Source organism: Dasypus novemcinctus, chromosome 3 (assembly GCF_030445035.2).
Source record: "Dasypus novemcinctus isolate mDasNov1 chromosome 3, mDasNov1.1.hap2, whole genome shotgun sequence".
In the NCBI taxonomy this organism is placed as follows: Eukaryota; Metazoa; Chordata; class Mammalia; order Cingulata; family Dasypodidae; genus Dasypus; species Dasypus novemcinctus.
In genome coordinates, this window is record NC_080675.1 from 158,181,933 (window position 1) to 158,205,381 (window position 23,449).

A 23,449-nucleotide genomic window follows, 5' to 3' on the forward strand; every position below is an offset into this window, starting at 1 on the left:
TATGAAGAAACTGGAAACCTCATACATTGCTAGAGGGAATTTAAATAGTACAGCCACTTTCAAAAATGGTTTCAAAGTTTCTTTCATAGTTAAATGTAAACTTAGTATACAATACAGCAATTCTACTCCTTAGTATTTACCCAAGAGAAAGGAAAATATATGCCTACACACAGACTTGTACACAAATGTTCATAGCAACATTTTTCATAATAGCCCAAACTTAAAACTACCTAAAGGCTAAAGGTAATACATCACATTCATCCATAAGATACTTATATGTAGTAACAAACTATGAACACATGCAACTACATGCAAAAACAGGCTAAGTGAAATAAGCCAGACATAAAAAGTTATATATCCCATGATTGCATTTATATGATATTTCTGGAAAAGACAAAACTATAGAGACAAAGTAGTTGGCTGGGATGGGAACCCGGGAGGGCAACAAATAGGCATGAGACAACATATTAGAATGATGAAAGTATTCTCAAACTAGATTGTGGTGATGGTTTCTTAAGAGTATAAATTAAATAAAATTCACCAAACTGCACACTTAAAACAGTGAATTTTAAGAGATAAAACTAACTCAATAAAGCTGTTACAAATATCAGTAGAGGATAGCTTAAATTACATCACATGCCAAGAACAAAAGGACTGGCATTGCCATAAAGTATAACAGAACATTATTTGGGAGACATTTAAAAACAATGAGTAGGGAAAAAAAAGTGATATGTAGACCACACTTTGTAAATTAGTTATAGATAATGCCCTGGTGAAATAAAGGTTCTATTTCTTGTTTTTCCACTTACGTATCCAAACTTGACATTTGTTTCTAATTTAAAAGTGGTTAGAAATTTAAACTATGGATAAGAAATAAACAGACTTATAATAATCTCAACTCTCATACCCTATTATATCTTTTAACCGCAGAAGCAAATTTTCAAGTCTCTCACTCTATGTCCTTCACACTATCAAATCTGTTAGTATAAATTTAAGAATGCTGAGTTTTAGTGATAGAAGGAATATCACAGACATGAGTTTCAAGTAACATTAATTTTAATTTTTGCCGTACTGAAACTTTATAGGGAAGTGGATCTGGCTCAAGTGATTGAGCTCCTGCCTACCACATGGGAGGACGGTGGTTTAGTTCCCAGTGCCTCCTAAAGAAGACAGCAAGCTGGCGTGACAGGCAGTTACGGAAGGCTGACACAACAAGATGATGCAACAAGAGACACAAGAGGAAAAATATAACAAGAGATACAACAAAGCATGGAATGGAGGTGGTTTAAGCGACTAGGTGCCTCCATCCCACAGAGGAGGTATGAGGTTCAGTTCCCAGTGTCTCCTTAATAAACAAAGAAGACAAACAGACAGCAAGTGCAAACAACGAGGGGATGGGGAGAGAAAAATTAAAAAAAAGAAAGAAAGTTTATAGTTCTTAAAGTTCCATGGAATTCTAGGTGTGGGAAACTTAAACAGCTTTAAAAAGTTCAAAAGCAGTTTCACAGGAGATCATAGGCAAACCAAAAACATCTAAATAAAATATATTTGCAATTGACATTTTAGAAAAAAATTCTCAAGAAGTAGAGAATATGTAAAAGTACTGCTAATTGTTCATTCATGGAGCTTACTTGAATCTAATATATTAAGAGCCTGAAAAAAAGAGGAAAAAATTAAAACACTCATTTTTTCTTTCTTTTAATATTAACAGTACCCTATATTCTATATCATATCACTTACTAAAGACAACATAAATATTTTGTTCTTAGATAGCTAATAACAATTTGACCTATCAAAATTATATATTCAATTACATCATTGGATCATTTCACTTTAAGTTAGGGAATAATGGAAATTTATCTTTAAACATGAGCAGCCCCATTTGTGAGTATAAAACTGCAAGGCAATACTCTGTATATACAAGACATTATTGATGATTTTTTCTTCACTGGTTATGCACACAGCATTGGTTAAGAAAACTTGTTTCACATTCTAATGATATCAGAAGAAACGTATCACAGAAATCATAATTTTGGTTTGGGATATATACAACAATGAACATAACTGTTCATACTTTTAAAAATGTTTTCCAAGTATATTTGCTCTGGTTTACATTAAACATCTTTTTTCATAGCACACAAAAATAAAAGAAAACCCTAAGAATATTTCTTTAATCATTCAATTGAAGAGTTTAATAATCAAAATTTTAATCTTACATCACTAATAAGAAATATGTACTTTCCTTCATAAAAATAAACATTTATATTTTAAAAGTGGAAAAATGTATTAGGGAAGGGAAAATTCTGAGGCCTAATATAAGTTATCTTTCAGCTATTTTTTCCAACCAACTTTTTTATTATTTCAACATTTCATGATAATGACTATAAAGTTGAAGCTACCTCACTTAAGGAAAATTGACTCATGTATAAGTAAATAATGAGACTCACACAAATCCTACGATTACTCCTAAAAAGTAAAATACTAAGGAACTAATAATGATACTACAAATTCACACTGAAGTGACAGATACAAAACCTCTGAAATGAAAAGCAAAAAAGTCACCAAAACAGACCTGCCAGAATGAAAACTCTATGTCAGAGACAGAGATGTCAGCACATATATCTAAGAAGGAGAGAGGACAACCAACTAGGATATAATAAATAACTAGATATTTGTTACAAAACTTAAGGCCATTCATATTTTGTAACCTTCATCACTTCCACAGCCACACCTCTGTCTTCAAGTTTTCTCAGTACTTTACAAAAAAATATATTGTGAAAACTAAAGCAAAGCATGAGGATATCAATGAATCTGATTTAGATTTTAAATTTAATTAACACTAAGGTTGACTCTTAAAAAATGTCTAATAAAAGGGATTGTAGCAGTTTGATATAGTTATGAATTCCAAAAATAGATACTGGATTATGTTTGTAAATTGGTCTGTACCTGGGCATGGTTAAATTAACATTAGGGCTTTGATTGGGCCATGTCAGTAGGGTGTTGAGTCCCCACCCACCAAGGACATGGTAAAGGACAGAGTTGGAGCTTTTTGATGGTGGAGTTTTTGCTTTTGGAGTTTTGATGCTCAAGTCCTGAGCTGGAGACCTGGGAAGTAAGCACAGAGAGGAGCTTGGTTGTAAGGGAAGAGAAGCAAGCCCCGAGAAAAGAGGAACCCTGAGTCCAGAGAGAAGCAAGCCCCAGGAAGACAGGAACCCAGGAAGCCTGAACCCTGGCAGACAGCGGCAACCATCTTGCTCCAACAAATGGAAAAGACTTGGGTTAGGGAAGTAACTTAAGCTTTATAGCCTGGTAACTATAAACTCCTACCCCAAATAAATACCCTTTATAAAAGCCAACAGACTTCCAGTATTTTGCATCAACACCCCTTTGGCTGATTAATACAGGAATTAAACAAATACTGTAATGCCAATTGGGTTGGGGGGGGGGTGGTAGCAAACCATATCAAAGTATTAATAAAATTTAATTGATTCTCATTACATCAACTCTTGGCATATCATAAAGCTTTTCATTCACTAAAACAATCCTTAATTCTAAAATTACTTGTAGAACAATTTAAGTAAAAACCTTTAACCAGATAAAGCATAATTTAGAGATGTAGTAAGAAATAAACATACATAAATAAGTGAAAAAAAACAAACAAAATGCTTCACACACAGAAGACCTTACATTTTAGGAAATAATGTGTTTTTTTTTTAAAGATTTATTTTTATTTATTTCTCTCCCCTTCCTCCCACCCCCAGTTGTCTGTTCTCTGTGTCCATTTGCTGCATGTTCTTCTTTGTTGGCTTCTGCTATCAGCGGTATGGGAAACTATGTCTCTTTTTGTTGCGTCATCTTGCTGCATCAGTTCTCCGTGTGTGCGGCGACATTCCTGGGCAGGCTGAACTTTCTTTTGCGCTGGGCAGCTCTCCTTATGGGGCGCACCCCTTGCACATGGGGCTCCCTTACGCGGGGACACCCCTGCATGGCAGGGTACTCCTTGAGCGCATCAGCACTACACGTGGGCCAGCTCCACACGGGTCAAGGAGGCCCAGGGTTTGAACCGCGGACCTGCCATGTGGTAAACAGACAGCCCTATCCATTGGGCCAAGTCCGCTTCCCAGAAATAACTATTTTAGCATGTAAGCTATATTCTGCCATTTAATTTTTCTTCACAAATACATGGTTTGACATGAAAGCATAATTTTCTGATCATGTCATGAAACAACAATATAATGAAATCAAGGTTGAAAACTTAACTGAAACTATTAAGTAACCAAGAAAAAATTATCTTTATCCATTTAAAACTTGCTTTTTCCAAAAACTGGTTAATGTATGCACTATATCAAATTATTCTATTAACATAAGAAAAACATGGTTAATAGTCGTTAGCTCTCTTGTAAAAATGAACTATGAACCCATATTTTGCCAAAGTATCAAAAGGTATGGTAAAAATCGCTCCATACTACCTCTAAAATACTACAGGCTGATTAAGATTCAAAACTTAACAAGTTAATCTCTGAATTTCCATTTTCAGGTTACATCCAAGAAAAACAAATTTTATAAGCTTTCAAGAAAATTCACTCCAAAAGATTAATAACACTAATAATGCCATCATTTTTTTCAATATCCTTAATTCCGAGTATTCAGAATCAACAAGCAGTTATCAACCTAGGATAGACTTCTATCACAGCAACCGTAATACTTTCAGGCTTTTAATTAGGGAAGCAGTTTATCAAATCTGCATTTTAGAAAGATAATCCTGACAGCAGTGGGGATAACAGACTATGAAAAGAATAAATTTCAGAGAGCTATAGTCACAAACAATATCCAAAACTGGGTGGTCGGTTCCTGCACATGTCACTTACCCACCAGCTCAGACCCTCATGCCATGCATGGCTTCACCTTAGACTCTACCACTGACCTCATGCTGTTCCAGTCCCCATACAGCACCAAGTTTGGAATAGATTATGGCGAAATAAATTAAAATGTATACAGAAAGGGCTGAGAAGTACTAAGTGTGCAGTGAATTTGGAATTAGTTAACCTTAAGATTTCATACTGGCTCACTAGTATTTAGTTGTCAGATTCTTTTTAACTCTTTTCACAAATGTATGGTGCAAGGAAAGGAGCTCAACTTGCTAAGCCAAGTGACACAATTGGCAGCAGAGGCTCCCTAAGTCTGTGGGACTAACTTTTCTCCACTTGCCTTTTCCCTTTTATCCAAAATATTATCACAATGAACTTTTGTTTTCCAGACATTTGACAAGTTTTCTACATTCCCCCTCAAACCATTCCCAAAAAGGAATGTTTTCTATATTTGACACCAAGATAGATACACAACCTAGACAAAAAAACTTTCTTTTAGAGGAATTTTAATGGTCATTTCTATTCTAAGGTTTTTGCCTAATTTTCAAAGCTTAGCAGTTTGTAAATAAAGTGTAAATATTTGAGCTTCATTTCTAACTATATATAGTCAATTTTTAAATGATAAATGAACAAAATAATTCTATATCTACAAAAGACATAGAAAGAACAGGTTCTAAATATGAACTTAGGACTCTGGTACAAAATGTATGCATTTATTCAGCAGCTATCCAGCAAGCTGAGGATGAAGTAGATTGTTAGATTTTGTGCCTTCACCCATGAGTTGTCAAACTGGGTTTCTTAACCACTTGGCACTATACTCAGGCAATGGCTAATTGGGTCCAGATTTTGTTCACATTTCTAGCTCCCACATCCTCTAGTACTCTGTGTGGTACTTTCAACCTGTCAATTTGTTAAACAGGTCAAATGCGAAGTCTCCCAGGTCATATAGATAATCCCACAGAATAAAGTCTGTTCACATATCCTGCTGGTCATATATAAGTAGTCTGGTAACACAAGAGGGGAGCCCTGCCAGAGATTATTTTTTAAAATTCTTTTTTAGTGATAGAAGTGCCACCTATGATACTAGCACTGCTGTGGAATCAGTGAAAAGTGAAGTCTCCCTAGGAAGGTATATCACCTTGGAATTACCATGATATCCCCCCTAAGAAGGGTAATGTGGGTGAATAGCTATGATTATCTGGGGAGAAAGGGCACATTTAGATCTTTTGTGTTTTGATGATTCAAAAAGATAGCAGCCTAATCTCACTTTGACTTGATGGGGGTGTGGGGCAGGGAATAGGGGAGAGAGAGCAATGAAACCAGAGCCAATCCCATGTTCCTAGAGCCACTTAGCATTCCTAGAAACTGTAACCAAGGAAACTCAGAGGTAGACCACCTGTGACCATACTTATCCAGGGAAGGGGCAACCTCACTGGAGCATCATTGTAGCCTGTGCCATCATCTATAGAGCTATGCCAACAGCGTCTCAGCCAGAGGGGTAACAAACCGGAAGCCCGGAGTGACCAGAGGAACTCATTACACACATGTTAGATGCTTTAGACCTCTGTAGGAAGAAGTGTAATCTGCAACTCCCCACCTATACCTGGGACCATTAAGCACAGAGATTTCAGAACAATTTACGTGACAACAGAATAGATCTTAGAAGACAGACTAAATTTCATTCTAATAAAGCAATAAAGCAACAGAGGAGGAAAAAAAAATAAGGGAAAGAAAAAAACCTGTACCATACTTGAACCTTGAGTTTTAGAAGCTATTCATACATGTTATATGTAGTGCATATTTTATGGCTGTGCATACACTTAGTCATTAAAGTACAATAGAGACTTTTAATGTTTTTAATTTGGACTAAGAGTCCTTCCCTTTTCTGATACACAAAACAACTTTCAAGCATAAAAGCATTTCCAAGAAAACAGGCTGAGTTTGTGCCAAATGTAAGCATCACTTTTTCTGACTCCAGGTTATTTTTATTTGTTTGTTAGCTCAAACTACAGGAGTTCACAGAGAGTTTACAGCGAATCACACAAGTATCGGGCTCCCTTGAACGAAGGGTTGGCTGGTCTCTCTTACTCCCCCAGTATCTATTGACCTTTGTTGTCTTTATCAAACGCAAAGCACACAGTGTTGGGCAAGGAGCCTACAAACTAATGGAAATCTTTCCCCCATAATTCTTCATTGGCAAGTGGACAGTATTTCTCTTCATAATAGACCACATCATTTTCCTTAATCAACTTAGAAAAAGCCTTAGGAAGAAAATTAGTTTAGATTTGTCCCGTAACAAATAATGTTATAGTTTTGATACAAGAGTAGAGGAAACCAATATAGAAATGCTTAAGTGAACTTAATTTTTAAAAATGAAAAAGAATGCATGTTAGCAATCGGATGAGAAGTCAACATAAATCGAAGAGAACTTCTACTTCCAAATACAACAGGGTAACTGACAGGAGACCTGCCTCCACCAAAATACAATGATAAAACTAGGCAAAAGCATATGAGGTAGAGAGGCAGCTGTGGCTCAATCAGTTGGGCTCCCATCTACCATATGGGAGGCCCTGGGTTTGCATCCCAGGGCCCCCTTGTGAAGGCAGGCTCACCCACATGCTGCGGAGAGCCACTGGCCCAGGCGCCGTGGAGTGCCACTGGCCCAGACGCCGTGGAGTGCCACCTGGCCAGCAAGCACCGTGGAGTGCCACCGGCCCACCAGCACTGCGGAGAGCCAACTCAGCAAGGTGATACCACAAAAAGGGAGACAAGCAACAATGCAGATGAGTGCACAGCAAAAGGACACAGAGAGCAAACAACAAAACAAGCTACAGGGCGGGGGGGGGGGGGGAATAAAAAATAAATACAGACACAGAAGAAAGCACAGCGAATAAACAGAGGGCAGACAGCGAATAAACAGAGGGCAGACAGCATGCAAAAAGCCTCAGCGGGTGGAATTTTAAAAAAAAAAAGTATTTGAGGTAACTGTTTCCAAGCAATGGTCAGGCTTGAGGTCAGGGAAACAAAAGATAAGCCCTGTGTCTGACCTGACTTCCAGCATGGGGCATGTCTGGACCATCATACAAGGAAGCAGAGTCTAAGCAGAGCTCAACAGTCACACAGAACTGAGGTGGCAGAGATCAGAGTCTGGGGTTGCTGAAGCAGCTATAATATGCAGGACAGGGCACAGAAGAGGAAAAAGCTGTGAGAGGGTGAAGGTGGGCTTAATAAGAGTTTTCTAGAGGGCACAAAAAAAGTTAATGAACCAGACGAAAGATCAGTAGATATCATCCAATCTGAAGATTAGAAGAAAAAAGACTGGGGAAGAGGGGGAACAGAACCAAGTCTCAGTGACCTGTGGAACAATATCAAAGCATCTAACATGTGTGTAATGAGTTCCAGAAAGAGATGAAATGTAGGGCAGAAAAACAAACATTTAAAGAAATAACAACAGAAAACTTCCCAATTTGGGAATTGTAAAACCCCATGGAAGATAAATATAAAAATCCTACATCTTGGGAAGTGGACTTGGCCCAGTGGTTAGGGTGTCCATCTACCACATGGGAGGTCCATGGTTCAAACCCCAGGTCTCCTTGACCCATGTGCAGCTGGTCCATACGCAGTGCTGATGCGCTCAAGGAGTGCCGTGCCACACAGGGTGTAGGCGAGCCCCATGCACAAGGAGTGCACCCAGTAAGGAGAACCGCCCAGTGTGAAAGAAAGTTCAGCCTGCCCAGGAATGGCGCTGCACACACAGAGAACTGATACAGCAAGATGACGCAACGAAAAGAGACAAAGATTCCCGTGCCACTGACAACAACAGAAGCGGACAAAGAAGAACACACAGCAAATAGAGAGAACAGACAAACTGGGGGGGGGGGGATTTTTAAAAAAAATCCTGCATCTTGGTACATCATAGAAAAACTGCAAAAATCAAAGATAAAGAGAAAAATTTAAATGTAGCCACAGGAAAAGATACCAGTCTAATTTTTCAAGGCTATGTAGGGACTTGCATGTCAAATGAGAATCTAGAACAGCTCCAGATGCAGAGACAACTGTTATCAATCACTCCCTCCAACTCTTTCTCACCAGTCTTCACCAAGAATGGAGATGGGAAAGGAGATCTGAAATATCTTTTCAATGTACTTTAGGCTTTCAAATAAGGAAGACAGAGAGGTGGGAGGCAGAAAGCCAAGAGAAACCTCTCAGAGGCAATATCTACCTTTACAGTGTACAGGGCAGGCATAGCCATCCTCCAAAGGTCAAGGATAGGGCAGCAGGGCTGGAAGACAGTTCAAGGCACAGAAGGTAGATTAGTCAGGGTTCTCTATGGAAACAGAATCAACAGGAGATATCCATAAATAGTATGAGATTTTATATGAGTCTCTCATGTGACTGCAGATGCACAAGTCCATGTTCCACAGGCAGGCTGCAAACCAGGGCCACTATGAAAGTCCAATGAAGGTCCTTGATGAGTTTTGGGAGACACTGGCTGTCAAAGACAAGCAGGGAAATTCTCTCTGAATGCTGAAATCACTTCCCCTTTTAAGGCATTCAACTGACTGGATAAAGCAACACTCATTGCTGACAACAATCTCCCTGGTTAATGTAGATGTAATCAGCCATCTATGCAATAAACTCACCGATGACTAAAGCCCATAAATGTCCCTGTATTACAATTAGCCCAGTGCTTGCTTGACCAAACAACTGAGCACAATTACCTGGCCAAGTTGACACATTAGCCTAACCATCACAGAAGGTAAGGGGCAGAACTGAAGAGCAAACCAATAAACTGGTAGCTTGTCTGTAAAGCAAGGAGAAATCTTCCACAGTTCAAAAGGAAAATTCAGAATAGCCCAAGTACATGAGAAGGTGTTCAACATCATTATTTAAGATGGAAAATTCAAGTTAAATTAAAAGCAAATGAAATGTGAATTAAAACAATAATGCGACTTCCGGCAAGATGGTGGCTGAGTGAGCTTGCCTTGCCGTCTCTCCTAGGAAGAGGCAGCTGGGCACCGCTGGAGGTTCTCCGGGACCAGGCTTTTTCAGGATTTTTTCAGGGCAGGAAGTGTCTGGACATCGATTTGGTGGGAAGGTAACGGAAAGGACTGGTCTATAAGATATAATTTGGGACTTTTCAGGAGGGGGAGGCAAGATGGCGGCTGAGTGAACTTCCCGGTTACTAGCTCCTGGGGGGAATCGGCTGGGAGGCGTCGGAGACTCTTTGGGACCAGCTGTCTCGGGATTTTTCCTGGTCCGGAGGTGTCTGGACATCGATTTGGAGGGAAGGTAACAGAGAGGATCCATCTGTGAAATATACACGGAGATCCCAGCTACGTGTGGAGGACTCCCTCCTTGGGTAGGCGGAGCCGAGGCAGCTAGCACCGCGGCGGGTGGCGGGCGGGAGAGCTGAGCCGCGCTGTGCCGCGGCGGGCGGCAGGCGAAGGAGACAAGCCCAGCCGAGCCTAGCCGTGCCGCGGCGGGCGGCGGGCGGGAGAGCCGAGCCGCGCTGCGCCGCGGCGGCGGGCGGTGGGCGGGGAAGCCGAGTCCGGCCGAGCCCGGCTGAGCCGCAGCGGGCGGGGGGGCCAAGCCCAGCCACGCCGCGCCAGGCGGCGGGCGGGAAAGCTGAGCTCAGCCGAGCCCAGCCGAGCCGCGGCGGGCGGCGGGCGGGGGACCGGAGCCCAGCTGAGCCCAGCCGAGCCTGGCGGCGGGGTTTCTGTTCTTTGTTTTTTTTTATTTTTTTTTTTAATTTTTATTTTTTGTTGTTGTTGTTGTTCTTGTTGTTCTTTTTTTTTTTTTTCAATCCTCTCTTTCTTGTCCCCAATATTCTTCTTATACTATTTTACCTTAACAATACAATAGGTCCTACAGGAAATACCTCACATTTGCTGGGTTTCCTCACCCTCCACTGCCTCATTTCTCTGTGAATAGATTTAGCCTATCTACACTATCCCCTTTCCCCTACAACTTGATATCCTCCACCATCTGCTATCTCTCCTATATTCCATCTCCCTTTCTTTGATCCACAAAGTGTCTAACTCTTAATTTCTAATACCTTTGTTTAGTTTTCCATCTGGTATTCGTCCCTGAAACTATTACCTTTCTTTTCTCTTTCCCTCTCTCACGAAAACAATAGCCTCTTAGTACGTACCACATTCCTCCGATATTCAGTCGTCTACCTCATTATAGGTACTTTCCTACTACTATAACTCTACACAATTTACATGATCTAACCTCCATCCTCCCAGAACTCATATTGTTGCTTTGTAAACATATATCACCAATACTACTTCACACTTTTTCCTTCCTTACACAATTGACTTTCCCCAGCACTAATACTTTCCTTTAAAGTGAGCTTAACTAGCAATAAGAAATTGGAATAAGAAGAACAAAGTGACAAAGAGAAGATATAACACTTACGCAAAAACAACAGCTAATTAATCTCCAAGACTAGACAAAGAAGCTAAGGAACTGATTAAACCCGTCAAGAAAAAATGTTGACAAGACAGCAACAAAAATCTACAAACCAAACCAGTAATCAGGAAAACATGGCTGAATCCAATCAACAAACTGAAAATCAGGAAGGGGGGCAGGACTTCGCACAAGCAATGAAAGATCTCAGAACATTTATCACCGACAAATTTGATGAAGTAATGAAAGAGGTTAACAGCGTGAAGACAACACTTGGAGGGGAAATTGCAGACATGCGCAAAAAAATAACAGATATGATGGAAATGAACACCACAATTCAAGAAATCAAAAATACACTTGCAGCAAATATCAGCAGACTAGAAGAGGCAGAGCAGAGAATTAGTGATGTGGAAGACAGTGCATTGGAAATCAAACAGATAGTAGAAGTGGTCAATAAAAAGGTAGAAAAAATCCAGATAGCACTTAGGGACCTGAATGATAACGCAAAACGCTCAAACATACGTATTATAGGCATTCCAGAAGGAGAAGAGAAGGGAAAGGGGTCAGAAGGAGTGTTGCAGGAAATAATGAATGAAAACTTCCCAAATCTACTGAAAGAGACAGATGTACATATCCAAGAAGCACAGCGCACTCCACTGGTCATAAACCCCAACAGGCCCACCCCAAGACATATACTTGTCAAATTATCCAATGCTCAAGACAAAGAAAAAATTCTAAAAGCAGCAAGAGAAAAGAAAACCATCACATACAAGGGAAACTCCATAAGATTAAGTGCTGATTTCTCATCTGAAACGATGGAGGCAAGAAGGCAGTGGTATGATATAGTCAAGGTACTAAAGGAAAAAAATCTCCAACCAAGAATACTCTATCCAGCTAAACTAGCATTCAAAAATGATGGAGAGTTCAAAATATTCACAGATAAACAGAAACTGAAAGAGTATATCAACAAGAAACCTCCCCTTCAAGAAATTCTTAAGGGAATTCTGCAGGAAGAAAGGAAAAAACAGGACAGTCAGAGATGGAGGAGAGTGTAAAAGCAACAAGAAAGACAAAAATAGAAGGGGAAAATAAAATAATACAAACAAAATATAACAAACACAAATCCAACCAAAATATGGCTACCATAAATAACTCTCTAAACGTAATAACACTGAATGTCAACAGATTAAACTCACCTATCAAAAGATTCAGACTGGGACACTGGATAAGGAAATACGACCCATCTATATGCTGCCTACAAGAGACACATCTTAGACCCAGAGACTCATGGAGGTTGAAAGTGAATGGCTGGAAAACAATCATACAAGCAAACAACAACCAAAAAAAGGCAGGAGTAGCTATATTAATATCAGACAAAATAGACTTTAAATGCGAAACAATTGTGAGAGACAAAGAAGGATACTATATTTTAGTGAAAGGGACAATTTGTCAAGAAGATCGAACAATCATAAATATTTATGCTCCTAACAAGGGCGCCTCTAAATATGTGAGGCAAACGCTGGAAAAACTAAGTGAAAGAATAGATGCATCTACAATTATAGTGGGGGATTTTAATACACCACTATCAACTCTGGACAGAACATCTCAAAAGAGAATCACTAAAGAAACAAAACATTTGAACAGTATATTAGAAGAGCTGGATCTAATAGACATATATAGATCATTACACCCAAACACAGCAGGATATACATTTTTCTCAAGCGCACATGGAACATTCTCCAAGATTGACCATATGCTAGGCCACAAAGAAAGGCTTAATGAATTCAGAAAGATCGAAATCATACAAAACAATATCTCTGACCACAGTGGAGTCAAGCTGGAAATTTGCAAGGGACAGAGACCCAGACTTCACACGACAATTTGGAAATTAAACAGCACACTCTTAGAAAAACAGTGGGTCAAAGAGGAAATCTCAAAAGAAATCAATGACTACCTTGAAACAAATGATAATGATAACACAACATACCAAAATTTATGGGATGCAGCAAAAGCGGTACTGAGAGGGAAATTTATAGCCATAAATTCATATATCAAAAAAGAAGAAAGAGCAGAAATTGAAGAATTAACTGCACATTTGAAGGAATTAGAAAAACAACAACAAAGTAACCCAACAGGAAGAAGAAGGAAGGAAATAACAAAGATAAGAGCAGAACTAAATGAAATAGAAAATAAGAAAGCACTTGAAAAAATAAACAAGACCAAGAGCTGGTTTTTTGAGAAGATCAACAAAATTGACAAACCTTTAGCGAGACTAACAAAGAAAAAAAGAGAAAAGATGCAAATACACAAAATAAGAAATGAGAAAGGTGATATCACCACTGACCCCACAGAAATAAAGACTATCATAAGAGGATACTTTGAAAAACTATATTCCAACAAAAATGACAATTTAGAGGAAATGGACAAATTCCTAGAAATACATAAGCAGCCCATACTGACGAAAGAAGAAATTGATGATCTTAACAAACCAATCACAAGCAAAGAGATAGAATCAGTCATTAAAAATCTCCCAACTAAGAAGAGCCCAGGGCCAGACGGCTTCACAGGTGAATTCTACAAAACATTCCGGAAAGAACTAACACCAATCCTGTTGAAACTATTCCAAAAAATCGAAACAGAAGGAACACTGCCTAATTCCTTCTATGATGCCAACATTACCCTAGTACCAAAGCCAAACAAAGACACCACAAGAAAGGAAAATTACAGACCAATTTCTCTAATGAACCTAGACGCAAAAATACTTAACAAAATACTTGCTAATCGTATTCAACAACACATTAAACGAATTATACACCATGACCAAATGGGATTTATCCCAGGTATGCAAGGATGGTTCAACATAAGAAAATCAATCAATGTAATACACCATATAAACAGATTGAGAGAAAAAAACCACATGATTATATCTATAGATGCAGAAAAGGCATTTGACAAAATACAGCACCCCTTCCTGATAAAAACACTCCAAAAGATCGGAATACAAGGAAACTTTTTGAACATGATAAAGAGTATATATGAAAAACCTAAAGCCAACATTGTTTACAATAGCGAAGTCCTGAAATCCTTCCCTCTAAAATCAGGAACAAGACAAGGATGCCCATTGTCTCCGCTCCTATTTAACATTGTCTTGGAAGTACTGGCTCGAGCACTGAGACAAGAACCAGATATAAAAGGCATTCAAATTGGAAGGGAAGAAGTCAAAATTTCATTATTTGCAGATGACATGATCCTATATATAGAAAACCCTGAGAGATCTTCAACAAAGCTCCTAGAACTCATAAATGAGTTTAGCAAAGTCGCAGGTTATAAGATCAATGCGCAAAAAAAAGTAGCATTTCTATACACCAATAATGAGCAAGATCAGGAGGAAATCAAGAAACAAATACCATTCACAATAGTAAATAAAAAAATCAAATACTTAGGAATAAATTTAACTAAAGAGGTAAAAAACTTATACATCGAGAACTATACAAGATTGTTCAAGGAAATCAAAGAAGACCTAAATAAATGGAAGAATATTCCCTGTTCATGGATAGGAAGACTGAATATTATTAAGATGTCTATCCTACCAAAACTGATCTACACATTCAATGCAATCCCAATAAAAATCAACACAGCCTTCTTTAAGGAACTAGAAAAACTAACTATGAAATTTATTTGGAATAAAAAGAGGCCCCGAATAGCCAAAGACATATTGAAAAAGAAAAACGAAATAGGAGGAATCACACTTCCTGACTTCAAAACATACTACAAAGCTACAGTAGTGAAAACAGCATGGTACTGGCATAAGGAGAGACACACAGACCAATGGAATCGAATTGAAAGTTCAGATATAGAACCTCATGTATATAGCCATATAATATTCGATAAAGCCACCAAACCCTCTCAACTGGGAGAGAATGGCGTATTCAACAAATGGTGCCTGGAGAACTGGATAGCCATATGTAGAAGAATGAAAGAAGATTACCATCTCACACCTTATACAAAGATCAACTCTAGATGGATCAAAGACCTAAATATAAGAGCCAAGACCATAAAGACCTTAGAAAGCAGTGTAGGGAAACATCTACAGGACCTTGTAATAGGAAATGGCTTCATGAATATCACACCAAAAGCACGAGCAGCAAAAGAACAAATAGATAAATGGGACTACCTCAAAATTAAAGCCTTCTGCACCTCAAAGGAGTTTGTCAAGAAAGTAAAAAGGGAACCCACACAATGGGAGAAAATATTTGGCAACCATATATCTGATAAGAGACTTATAACTTGCATATATAAAGAACTCATATATCTCGAAAACAAAAAGATAAACAACCCATTTAAAAAATGGGAAAAAGATTTAAACAGACACTTCTCCAAAGAAGAAATACAAATGGCTAAAAAGCACATGAAAAAATGCTCCAAATCCCTAGCTATCAGGGAAATGCAAATCAAAACTACAATGAGATACCATCTTACTCCCATAAGATTGGCAGCCATGAAAAAAACAGTAGAATACAAATGCTGGAGAGGATGCGAAGAAAGGGGAACACTCATCCATTGCTGGTGGGAATGCAGAAGGATCCAACCATTCTGGAGGACAGTTTGGCAGTTTCTCAAAAAATTATCCATAGATTTGCCATATGACCCAGCAATACCACTGCTGGGTATATACCCATCAGATCTGAAAACAAGGACACAAACCGATATATGTACACCAATGTTCATAGCAGCATTGTTCACCATCGCCAAAAGTTGGAATCAATCCAAAAGTCCATCAACAGATGAGTGGATCAATAAAATGTGGTATATACACACAATGGAATACTACTCAGCTGTAAGAACCAATACACTACAATCGCACGTGATAACATGGATGAACCTTGAGAATCTTATGTTAAGTGAAGCAACCCAGGCATTGAAGGACAAATACTATATGACCTCAATGATATGAAATAAGTTAACTGCCTCAGAGAGCTAGAGTCTGGAAAAGTGGCTTACTGGAAATCGGGGGGTGGAGGAAGGATGTGAGTTAATGTCTGTAGGGGTGGAATCTGTGATGAGCTGGGGGTAAGTATGAGCACAAAGAAGGGACAAAATGGGGGCAAGGGGTTACCTTCGGGTGGGGTTTTCTGGGTTTGAGGGGGGCTGGGGATGGGAAGAGGGATAATATGGTCCAAGAAATAGGTGGGAGGGAGGGGCAACATACAAACATGGGAGAGTGCCAGAAGTTTGTTGAGAACTAAATGTTGAGTAAAACGTATCAAAGTATAAGTAGGAGGGTCACCTGGTTAGGACGCTCAGGGGGTATGGTCTGATGCAGGACGGACTCCGGAGGGAATAGCTGAAGGCTCATTTTGCCAAGGTGCGTTCTACCATTGGGTGGGGTGGACCCATATCCTGGGGAAGACTAATGCCGTCGAATAGAGAGAACTGTATCTCTCGTGAGAAAGGACGGCTCCCAGGGCATTAGATTGGCAGGCGTTGTGGGCCCTAAGGGGAGGGGAAAATGGACGTGCAATGGATAGAACAAAGGTAAATAAGGGGGCAAAAGAGGAGTTATGTGAGAGTACACGAGGATGAATATAAAACAGCTAATATTACACGAAAAACATATAGGGGACGACAGACTAATAATGAAAACCATAAGACAAAACATAGGATAACTAAAAAATTTAGAAAACTGTACAACCTAAAGTATGGACCACATAGTAAGCACAAATGTTACCTTGTTTGAAAACTATAGTTTCGGAATCTGTACATCAGTTTCAGGAAATATGATATGAATAAGTTAAAAGATTATTGCTGTGGAAGGGAAAAGGTTTTATGGTGGATCTGGGGAAATACTGTATATTGTATATACGAATTTTGGTGATCTAAGACTCTTCTGAAGCTGACATTATGTTGGGATTCACTTTACGGGAAGTTTTGGATCACAGAGTGGTTCAACAATGGCAGCGGAGGAATACTGATATGGGATGTTATTGACAGGATATATATGGTTGACAGGGAGTTATACAGGGCATATGCCCAGGGTATATGGTAATGTCTATATATACTCATAGTGGAAACAATTAAAAACAACAGCTGGGGGGGTACTGGGCTCCTGGCCGGGGGGTCACTGTTGTGGGCCCTGGGAGAGCAGCGGCAATCCTCCAGGTGCAACGGCAAGAACCAGGAAGGAAGGAGGGCCCAACAGTGGGCCCTTGATATTAATGGCTACACTTTTGAGCCTATGCACCTGCAATAAGAACAAGGCCTAGAGTAGCATTGTGCCTGGGGGTTTCCTCCTGACAGCCTTCATGTTACTCAAATGTGGCCACTCTCACAGCCAAACTCAGCGTGTAGATGTGATGCATTCCCCCCAGCGTGGGACACGACACCCGGGGATGAGCCTCCCTGGCACCGAGGGATCACTACCACATACCAGCTGAAGAAGCAACTAGAAAATGACTTTGAATTAAAGATTCAATGCGGAACAGCAGAATATACCTGTCTACATATAATAACATGACTTCGGGAAGCGGTTTGACCTAATGTAAGGGGGAAATGGAGAGGAGAAATGAGATTATAAGGCTGTGAGTCTCTAAAAAAGAGTCTGGAGGTTGTCAGAAGGAATACCCCTATGTACAACTGAACAGAGTCTAAGAGACAGATAAGGTAGATACAACCCCAGGTATTGGTTCTTTTGAGGGATAAAGAGACCCACGGGTTCTATGGTCATGGCAGAAGGGGTTCACTGCCATGACAGATGGCCCTTCTTTGGAGCTGGTGTTTCTGTGTGATGGAAATGGACTCAGAGGGGATCTCTTTTCACAAGACTTGCATGCTACTTTATTGGAATTGTATTTGGTGCTGAGTTTAAGATATATGTAGGGGATTTGAATCTCTGGACTGATAATATGACACCCAGGCCCAGAGCCTCAACAGACTTCAGCTCCTACACTTTGACTTATTGGACTTACTCCACTCAGCTAACATGGAGTTGAAGAAGGTCAACCACCACAGCATGGAGCCTAGAGTGTCTACAACTAGAAGCGGGAAGAGTGCATCCAGTACCCATGTGGAATCTAAGCCCTCACTTGACATAGGTGTGCAATGGACACAACCAATCCAATGTCCACAGAGGAAATGTGAAATGGGTGTGGGAACGGTAGCCATGGGGGCTGCTGGGTGTGGGGAAAGGGAGGAAGAGATGAGATGTGGAGGCGTTTTCGGGACGTGGAGTTGTCCTGGATACTGCTTCACGGACAATTACGGGACACTGTAGATCCCCCCAGGGCCCACTGGATGGAACGTGACAGAGTCTGGGCTATGATGTGGACCATTGACTATGGGGTGCAGTGATGCTCAGAGATGAACTTACCAGGTGCAATGGATGTATCACGATGATGGGAGAGAGTGTTGCTGTGGGGGGAGTGGGGGGCGGGGGCGGTGGGGTTGAATGGGACCTCATATATATTTTTTAATGTAATTAAAAAATAATAATAATAAATAAATATTAAAAAAAATAATAAAACAATAATGCAATACCACTTCATGTCCATTAGAATGGCTGAAGTTTAAAAAAAAAACAAAAAACACCTGACAACACCAAACACTGGCAGGGATACAGCGTAACTGGAACTCTCATATATTACTGGAAGAAGTATAAAATTGTACAACCACTTTGAAAATTGTTGGGCAACTTCTTATAAAGTTAAATATATACCTACCCTACGAACTAGCATTTCCACACCTATGTATTTACTCAAGTGAAATGAAAACATAAGTCCACAAAAACTTACATGAAAATGTTTATATTAGCCTTACTCATAATATTCCAAATCTAGAAACAATCCACATGAACATCAAGAGAAAACTAAATATACAAATTGTATATTCATACAATGGAAAACTACACTACAGTAAAAAAGAATGAAATACTGAAATATGCAACAGTATGGATTCATCTCAAAACGTTATTTTGTGTGAAATAAACCAGACAGAGTACCTACTAAATGGTTCCATTTATATTAAACTCCTCAACAGATCAAATTAATAGATAGTAATAGGAATCAGAAGAGTTTTTGTATATTCCAAGTAGATTAGAAGAGGAAGGAGAAACCTTTTTGGGGTAATGGAAATGTTCTATATCTTGATTAAGGTGTTGGTTACATGGGTATATACGTTTGCCAAAACTTACAAAACTGTACATTCATAAATTTCACTGTATGTAAATTTTACCTTAAAAAAAAATCTATAAGATAGAAATGAAACATGAAGAATAAAAATTAAAAGAAAAATACAAAAGGGGATGGCCATGAGTTAATAATTGTTGAAGCTGGATGCTGGGTATAAGAGATTCAATATACTATTCTATTTAGTTTTGATTTTGCTTAAAATTTTCCATAATAAAAAAGGACTATAGACCATGAATTCAATAATTTTTAGCTGGTAAGATCTTTTTTGCATGATCATTATTTATTTGTCTTAGAACCAAGTTAAACACAAACTATTATAAAACAACCTTATCTTTAAGGCTGCAGTCTACAGACCATGCCAAGAGGAACTCTAAAGCAGGTGTACGCAAATGCCTTTCTTCAGTCTGTGATAAAGACATTGATTGCTTCAGTCCAAATATTTTCAGGGCCCTACTACTATCTTCAGACCCTACCTATCTGTTCAGTGTTCTCTGGCCAATTTTCTCCTGCCAACATCTCTATCCATGTGCCTGAAGCCTTTACTGAAGCCATGGAAGGCTGCTGCTCACCCACATGTGTACATGTGCTGCCCGCCATGAGGGCCCACACCTGTGCAACTCTCAACCTATGACTTCTGGAGGTAATGTATAAATACGTCAGCTCCCTCAACCTTTGAATGGGGTAATTCTGAGGAAGGTGTTTTGCCTTACTTCCCAGGTTTCCCTCAGGATGAGGATCTAGTTGTTCGTTGTGCTGGCTGACTTAGTAATCACTCTGTGTAGGCTCCCTTTTCTTTCCTACATCCTATCACTACCTCATACTTGTGTTCTCTGCACCTACCAAAAAAACTACTTGCATTTGGGGCAGAGGGGGGACCCTAATAGAAAAGGGAGCAAATAAATTCTTAAAAGGGGGGAGAAACAGATGACCAACACAATGAACCACTGCACAGACATACCAGTGATCATGTTATCCAGCCATGCTGGACTTCCTACTACCAATAAAAGTCTTTACAATTTCAAAGTACAACAGTGAAGTAAATAGGAGAGTTCAATATACCATTAGTCCTCCAGTCTAGACAAACTGTTTTTAACCTTTGCATTACTTTGAGCTCTTTTGGTTGCAACACATAGGAGGCAACTAGAGGTAACTTTAACCACAAAGCCTATGAGGCTCAGGATCGAACAAGTGATTGGGATACTAAAGAAGGGTTAGGAAGTGTTCTCCTCAACGTTCTCTTTTCCTGTTTCCCAGTCCACATGAATACTACCAACATTTCACAAGTTTAGATAGTATTGTGCAATGGCCTAGAGAGAAAGACGGATTTCTTTTCTCCTTCCCTTCCTCTCTCTTTCCTTCTTCTCCAACAGCTTCTTCCAAAATTCTCAAGAAAAGAACTGATTGGTTCTCCTTGGGTCAGGTACCTACATCTGTACCAATCAACTGTAGGTAGAAAATAATTTCATATTGTAGAACAAGACAGTTCCTGGAATCTAATAAAGCAGGGGAAAGAGAAATTCTCAGGTATTGGCAGACAACCCAATAGGTATCAAACATATGGGTCATAGATCGTTCAAGAATCTAATGAAAATACTGAGTCTACTTCACAGCAATATGCACACATTAACAAATGCTAAATTGGGTGTACAATTTCAGGAAGTTCAGGGAACCCCTGAAATTCATCCTGAGACTCTAATTTAAGAATCCCCTAGATCAACCTAGCTTTTCAAATGTTCCAAATTTCTTAAATGTTGCTCTAAAATTTTTCAAGTTTTAACTATTGAACGTGAAATTATATTCAAAGGTTTTTAACCACAACAAATAAACATGGTAAAAGTTAGGTTTTATTGGAGAATGTAATATATAAGAAGTCTGTCCGTAATAGAAAAGACTGTGTGGAAGGAACTACCAATCAGATACCAATTGGCATCTACATTATCAAATTGGGATGATACTGCAGTCCCTCACATCATTTCACTAGAAAAGAATTTTCCATAGCATATCTCCAAACACAAACATTTGAGAATGTGTACCTAACCCCTTACCCATTCAAATTATAACATTTCAAACTACTCATAAAGAAATGTATAAAGTTAATGAAATAATTAGTAAGGCCTAGTCTGTCACTACACATGGTGACCTAGAGAGGAAAAATATCAATACATGGCTCAATCAAAAGTTCCTGTTCAAAATACATAGCTATGTTTACAGGTAATTTTATTCAAAATAGTCAACACCAAACATAGACAATAGAACAAAAGCTAGGAAAATGAAATCAAAAGCAAATGCCTCAAATCTCTTGTGCAATAACGTGAGATACAAATAAAAAATAATCTAAAAGTATTCAGGAAAAATAAACCCTTCAATGACTATTAGGAGACAGCTGATGATATTAGAAGTACATCCTTAACCTCTAAGAATATATGATGGGAGGAAATGGCTATGTTCTACCACATAATGTCCATATTTTAAATACAGGAAAAGACAGAATAATAGAATGCACAAAACCAGAACAATACTTTAACAAGAAATAAATTTTTTCTTGTTCCCTAAAAGTATATAAAAAGGAGTTTACAAATATATGATATATCTTGTAAATGTTTCATATATGAGAATATTATGAAAACTTAAAGTATTATCTTTATTCCTACATTTCCTAGGACTCTCTAAAAGAGAATCTAATTTCTTGAGCATCTGCATACATAAACATGATAAAAGCTAGAATGATGAAACATCATTGAGCCTGATTACATACAATACCCTCTCTAAAGGAGAGCTCACATTCCTATATATCTGGAAAATTATTGCATTGTTGGGAAAAATAAAATACTCATTATATAAGGCTAAAGTTATTTTTTAAGCAGTCAGTACTATACTGGTGGTACTGTTTTTGTAAACAATATTGGACCAACAGATAAATACCATTACATAAAGTCTAAAAACGAATCAGCAACTATGCTTCTATAAAAGTTAAAAACTGTGCTTGAAAAAACTTTGGAAAACACATTTTTTAAATCACAAAGAAATATAATAGACTTTTCATTCATGGATTTAACATAAATAGTTTTTAATCATCTCATGTAACCCTGAAGACCGTTTCACTTGGATACACTAAAAAACTGGTTGGTGTTCCTGAAAGAGTTTCTAAATATAAATGATCTCAGCCAACTAACTAGCATTTCTATCTTTCTCTGCTCATCCTTGATTACACAGTAACTTTCATGCAGTACCTGGAACACAAGGGTTTTTTATTTTTATTTTTCAATCATACTTCATCTTTGCTTAATATGGGAAATGATATATGGCAGTGAAGTTTGCAAATGTGTGGAGTCACAAAACATCACTGGACGTTTCTCATAAGGAAGTCAAAGGGTTTAAAGTGTGGTTCAAGAGAACACTAATTTAGGGAAACGGACTTTGGCCCAGTGGTTAGGGCGTCCGTCTACCACATGGGAGGTCCGCAGTTCAAGCCCCGGGCCTCCGTGACCCGTGTGGAGCTGGCCCATGCGCAGTGCTGATGCATGCAAGGAGTGCTGTGCCACACAGGGGTGTCCCCTGCGTAGGAGAGCCCCACGCGCAAGGAGTGCACCCATAAGGAGAGCCGCCCAGCGCAAAGGAGGGAGCAGCTGCCGAGGAATGGTGCCGCCCACACTTCCCGTGCCGCTGACGACAACAGAAGCGGACAAAGAAACAAGAAGCAGCAAAAAGACACAGAGAACAGACAACCGGGGGAGGGGGGGGAATTAAATAAATAAAAATAAATCTTTAAAAAAAAAAAAAAAAGAGAGAACACTAATTTTAGTGCTATCTATAGGTACCTCATAACCTAACCAGGAGTTCAGTAGGCAGAACTGACAATTAAGTCTAGAACTCAAATTTAAATTCTGCTACTAATGTCTAATATACTTTTTATTAAATCAAATATCCTATTGGAGAATGAGAGAAAACACTGTAATGTATCTGCCATTTGGATACTAAAATGAT

At 39.0% G+C, this 23,449-nt stretch overlaps 1 protein-coding gene across 2 annotated transcripts in view; it reads right to left on the reverse strand.

Moving 5' to 3' along the window:
• Positions 1 to 23,449, reverse strand: part of LRRC28 (leucine rich repeat containing 28) — a 213,246-nt gene that overhangs the window by 140,860 nt on the left and 48,937 nt on the right. The gene's annotated exons all lie outside the window — the stretch shown is intronic.